The sequence below is a fragment of the Aplysia californica genome, unplaced genomic scaffold (assembly GCF_000002075.1).
Source record: "Aplysia californica isolate F4 #8 unplaced genomic scaffold, AplCal3.0 scaffold00112, whole genome shotgun sequence".
In the NCBI taxonomy this organism is placed as follows: Eukaryota; Metazoa; Mollusca; class Gastropoda; order Aplysiida; family Aplysiidae; genus Aplysia; species Aplysia californica.
This window is the reverse complement of record NW_004797382.1, coordinates 979283-985857: the sequence shown is the minus strand read 5'-3', so window position 1 is coordinate 985857 and position 6575 is coordinate 979283.

Sequence of the window (6575 nt, the reverse complement as noted above, 5' to 3'; positions counted from 1 at the left end):
AGCAGGAAAAAGAACAAGAGGAAGACAAGAAAGAAGATGGCAAAACGACATCAGAGGGCAGATGGGAACAACCTGGACACAGAAAATAGCTGATAAAACAGAGTGGAGGTCGTTGTTGGAAGGCTATATCCTGCATGCAGTAGACGAACAACGCCTGGAAAGAAAAATGAATTAAGTTTGCATACTAATACGTATTTGAAAGGGCCATTGTACTGTAGTGGTATACAGTGGCGGGTCGTGGCGGAGGGCTAAAGAGTTTGTGACCACTACCCCCCCCCCCCCACCTTCCCCCAAGGTCTTTCCTCACGTAAATGAATATTAAATGCTAATTAACGAAATCATCAGTTGAAATCGTTTAGAATGATTTTTGAATCTTCCAACTCTAGCAGCATACAGTGAACACACACACAAACTAATTAATCCAATCACTTTTGTCACCCTTTACAACGATACAACATCCAGTCAAATTAATAATATCTCTAGGGCTGAGCAAAGGATGGGTCCGTTCTCCTGGTCTTTCCTTTAAAAAATTTGTCTTGCAAAAAGGTCACCTTTTTTTTTTAAAGAACTGGCGCAAACCTAAGTAGAGAAGGCTCATATTTCGCAAGTCGTGACAATAGGGTGAACGTACATGGCACTTTTCCCACAAACTCGGTAACCAACACGATTATTGAGCCCTCGTTAGGAATGTCTTTCTTTCTGTGTCTATACGCACGCATACACACTCACATAATATTATATCTAGGTGTTCCTACACACTCAAACACACTCACACATTCCTATACTTTCAGACATTCCTATACTTTCCTATACACTCACACATATCTCTAGGTTTTCCTACACACTCACTCATATCAGGGTTTTCTTACACTCACACATTTTACCTAGACTTTCGTCTCAATCGAGAAGATCTTATTTTTTAACTTAACCTTCCCTCAGTTCTGAGCCCCATCGACACTTTGATCCATCCTCCGCCTCTGCAGATATGTATTGAAAAGGCCGTCTTCTAGAGATCTCTACGTTCTCAATCCTTTCTGAACGTCTCGGCCGGCATGCACAAATTTTAAATAATTGTGTCATTGTGTAAGCTATCCAAATGTTATTTTATTGTCTGTATCTGTGGTTTTAAACAAAATAAAATCTGAAATTATGCAAACTGAGCCCAAAAAATGTGAAATTATGCGATTCTGTTAATTTCAACAAAAAATGATAAACCCCCCAAAAAATAAAATTTTGAAAAATTATGCGGGGTGCATAAAACCACGGGGACAGTACATATTTTAAGCACCTGGAGCTAGCGGACAATGAGCGGTATATAAGTGAGTATTATCATTATCTTTATTTTATTTTTTAAAATTATTATTTTTATGTGCGTGTTCCTTTCGTTGTTGCTGTTGTTGTCGTCATCGTCGTTGTCGTCGACGTTGTTGTTGTATTATTGTTGTTATTATTATTATTATTATTATTATTATTATTATTATTATTATTATTATTATTATTATTATTATTATTATTATTATTATTATCATTATTATTATTATTATTATTATTATTACTATTATTATTATTACTATTACTATTATTATTATTATTATCATTGATGCTGTTTTTGTTGTTGCTCTTGTTGTTATTCTTTTTGTCATTATTATTAATGTTCTTATCGACCCGGTAATAGCATCATCACCAATGCCTTTCACCCCTGGCAAGGTATGGGCTACATACAAGCTCCTTCCATTTATCTCTGTCCTGGGCCATCCTTCCAAGCTCGTTGGCCCGGCAATATGCGTCACTGATACTTATCCATTTCTTTTGAAACTTAAAAAATAAAAAACCACCTTGTATACATATTAATTTGTATATTTCTTTTCAGCGTACGTGGTGTAATTACTAGGCTCCCCCCCCCCCCCCCCCCTTTACGTGTTAAATACGAGAGTTCAATTTTCTCGAGGGGACGATGTCTTTTTAATTCTAATTTTTTTTTTACCTTCTCTGTCTTTCGGCTGGGATGTAGACCAACAGAGCCAACGGTTGCCCTGATAGGAATATCAAAGCAGCACGTCTCCTAGATCATCAAAATGGAGCTGGGGGGTATCGGACATTATCTTCAATCACTCATTGTTTTGTTTTCTTTTCTGTTGTGAAATTGTGTTTTTCTAAAAGGCTTATAGTAATCCTCTTGGCCCGTTGGTCTTTACAGAAATCAAGAACAACGTCAGGTAGATGTAGATGATTACCATTATAGCGCGTTGATTTCTATGGGGAAAAGAGCGAGATCGTACAGGTTTAACGCCCTTTGCAATCCTGTTAGGTTATATAAGAGGCGGTGTCTCTGAATTTAACGTCAATCTCCGATAGGACTGAGTCAAATAAAAGAAAAATATCGCCTAAAGTACCTTACCTTTCTTGAGGATGCAACGTCGGACTGAACTGCGTGTCGAACCCCTGAACCCCAAATCTCATTGTTTTGAGTCCGGTACCCTAACCACTGGACGACCCACGCCACATTTCCACAAGAGAATTTAGCAGGAAAACCGTTTGTACGTGCAGAAAAATATCAAATCCGATTAAAATGATTATGATCACGGGGCACCTAACTGCAGCTCGTGGGCCAGATCCGGTCTGTTGGATCCGATCACCTGGCCGCGCCATTCCCTCATACGGAAAGAGGGGGGGGGGGGGAGAAAAAAGGGGGGGGGGGAACCCCAACAAACAATAACAACAAAATCTACAAGAAAAAAAACCCTCAAAGAAACAAAAGACAAAAACCAAACTTTCTAGACGTGTTTGCAGCGCGCTCAGAACTTGATCATCAACGAAATCGGCTGCACTTGCAGTTTTTGCTTACTTTTCTTGTCCTGTCCTCTACAAATTCTGCAAGGCTTCGAGGGGGCATGCAGTTCTAGAACTTATAATAAACCTAAATATCTTATTACAGTCGACTGCAGACGAATTGATGTGGTCGGGGGATGGAAAAAGATAAATTTATCCGAAGTTCAACTTAACCACTGGAACGTGTAAAGACGAAGAAGAAGAGCTGGGACCCATGAAAAAGATCGACTTTACTGAAGATTAACTCAAGCAGGCTCAACACAAGGGGAGTCGATTGTATGGTTCTTGTTTGAGTAGGGGGATGAGGCAGACAGACAGAAACAACAGAGGGAAAGTTAAGAAGTGGGACCTATAGTGGTGAATTCCAACCACCCGTATGTCTTATAATAGCCGGCTTTGTGGGCGTGATCCTCCCTGTGTGGTACCACGCCTACTTCATGGGCGAGCAGCACAGAGAGAGGGACGAGTTTGTCCCCTGGCCACATCTCCGACTCAGGAACAGGCCCTTCCCCTGGGGCGATGGGAACCACAGCCTGTTCCACAACCACTACTACAACGCCCTCCCGGACGGTTATGATGAGGATGATGAGCCATGCTGAGATATTAGTATAATTTGCTTTATGACGCGGTGAAATCAGGCGCTCATCAATTTTGGGGCATGTGGAGTTATTGGTAGCATCTGAAAGCTGATTTATGTGCCTTGTTTTCAATGAAATAAACATCCATCTGTCTTGAATAGAACTCGAGTTATTTGCGATTGAAGGAAGTGACATTTTGTCTGGTTTCGGTGGTGAAATTGGCGAGAAAATGGCCGCCAAAGTTTGATAACTTCAATAGCAAAAGAGTCCTTGAAAACAGGAAAATGACTCATTTTGTGCCTTTGATCTATGTTTTTCTGTGAAATTCGGATGGAAGTGTGTTTTTATATGGACATACAAGAGGTTGAGCCCCAAAACTAATACAAAATCGATACAATTTACCAAACTGGTGGAAAAAAACCTATTTTTCTGATTTCTGTATTTTGACGGGGGCCTGATTTCCCCATACTGTCTCACATTCTGTTTTACACTCTCTGCACAGAAAGTCCTAACGTGGTGGGTGGTTGGGGGAGGGGGGCGCTGCTGGTAGGTCCTACTTCTTTACTTCCACGGAAGCTGAGAATGTTTCTGAGTGTTCTCAGAGGGTCTGCTGGGGTAATAATAGTTGTAAAGCGCATAGAGCAAGCTCTGGAGCATGGATATGCGCTATATAAATGCAATTATTATTATTATTATTATTAATAACGACATTGTGTGAATAGATGACTTTTTGGTGAATACATTATATTGATATTATTTATTATGTCTGTTATCTTTCTCATTTCGTGTATTTTGTACTTGATATATTGATAAATCAATAGGATGATGGCCTTAATTTCCATGTGCATATGATTTGTATTGAATAAAATATCCGCAACGCGTTCGGCATTCTTTTGTCGTTGTTGTTGTTGTTGTTGTTGCTGTTGTTGTTGTTGTTGTTGTTGTTGTTTTTGTTGTTGTTGTTGTTGTTGTTGTTGTTTTATCTGACTACTGTGACAAGAGTTTGCTGACCTTTATTATAGATCTACATGAATGGGACAAGGAAAACGAAATTGACATCCATCTCATTATTCATTTATTATTACAAAAAAGTGGCATCTCATTGTAGTTTATGATAACAGAAAATTGACATTTCATTGTGTTTATCAGTACAAGAAAAAGTAGAATCTCATTATTTATTCATAATTACTTAAAGTGACACCTCCTTATTTTATTCATTACTACAAAAAAGTGACGTCCCATTATTTATTTATTATATATTTTTTTTTATAAACGAGAAAACCAGGCTATGGATCTATAGTAAAAGTACAGCCAAGTGACAGCGAGGAAGGGTCAGTAAGTTATCAGTACAATTCCTCTCCTACAACAGACTTTGTTTGCCAAGTCTAAGTCTTCCATGTTTGAACAATATTGTGAGGGGACTCAATAGCGGTCTTGGTGGACGATAGTGTTCAAGATAGACTGGGGCAATGGCACCATGCAGGAGAGAGGTGGGAATGTGAGGGGGAGTGTTGGGGTTGGTTTGGGAGAAGGAGGACGGTTTTTGGATTTGTGAGGGTGGGATAGAAGGTGGGGTGGGGTAGGAGAAGAAGAGACAGCAGTCTGAAATCTTTACGTCGTGTCTTTTGACAGCTGTGCTGCTACTGTCCACAACATGAACGCGCGCGACCTAATGTATGCACGCACGCACGCGGGCGCGCACACACTCATGCGCACACATACACACACGCGCGCGCACACACTCATGCGCACACATACACACACGCACGCACAGAGGCGCACGTGCACACACACACACACACACACACACACACACACACACACATACACACACACGCACGCACGCACAAACACAGAGGGAAAGAGAGCGAGAGAGAGAGAGAGAGAGAGAGAGAGAGAGAGAGAGAGAGAGATAGGGGAGGGGAGAGATAGAGTGGGGAAGCAGAGAGAGAGAGGGGGGGGGGAGAAACACTAGGGAAAAGCTCTTTCCTCCATACTCAATCGGCTCATTTCTCCAACTTAACTTCTTCCGTGCACATCATTTTTCCTTCCTGCCGCAATTTGTGAACATTATTTTTAAAAACTGCTTCATTAATTTAGAATGTACATAATGAATGTTTAGCATAATTGTCTACATTAGCTTGTTTCTTGAAAGAGATTTCTTTTCAAAAATCTGATTTCTTAATCAGTAAAGATGTAAACTACCTCTTCATTTTTTCCAAACGTTTTGAAATTCTCACATGAACTAAACCAGTGTTTATATGGCGACGCGGCTTAATGAGAACAAAATGTTAAGAAAAAAGAAAAAGTAGAAAATTGTACTGCCATAAACATTTCGGACAATGGTTTGGTCAACACAATAGCTGCACTTGTGAATACAAACATGTACTTGTGATAAAGCTCGTTGTAAAGAGCCTTGAGCAGCACTTTTGTAATGTAAATGCGTTATATAAGAGTAATCTATTATTATTCATTATTACTCTTCCAATAAGAAAACAAAAATTCCCCTCTAGTGCGACTTTTCTCCAGAAGTTGTTGAGATCGGAGACAAAGAGGCACCCCCCCCCCCCTTCCACCTATAAAAAACCCAGCAACATACGAGTAAAAGAACTTTTTAAAAACCCAAAGAAAACCCAAAACCACCACCACCCCCACCACCCAATTTGTAAAAAAATTTCAAGATAAAAATAAAAATAGAAAATACAACAACAACAACAGCATCAACAACAAAAACAAATACAGAACAAACCCACACCAAGCCAAAACCAAACACAAAGAGGGTTTTTTACTTTTCCCGGACACCGTGTTTTATAATATGTAATGAGCAACCCAGACTACTCACTCACTCCTCTTTGATGTTCATTTCCGGAAAGTCTAGCTTGGCTCATCCTGAACCTCTCTTCAGGATGTCAATTTGGTCGTGGGAAAAGATGTTTTTTATTGTGTTTTTTTGTTTTTTGTCGCTCATGATAGGCGATGATTCAGTCTTCTTGTTGTTCTTGCTGTTGTTGCTGAAAAAATCATGCTCACATAATTTGTTGACTCCCATCTCAAAAAGCGCACGTGCGTGTTAGCACACAGCAGTCCTTCTCGAAGCAGTCATACAGAGACAAACAAACACACACAGATACATAATATACACACACACACACACACACACACACACAC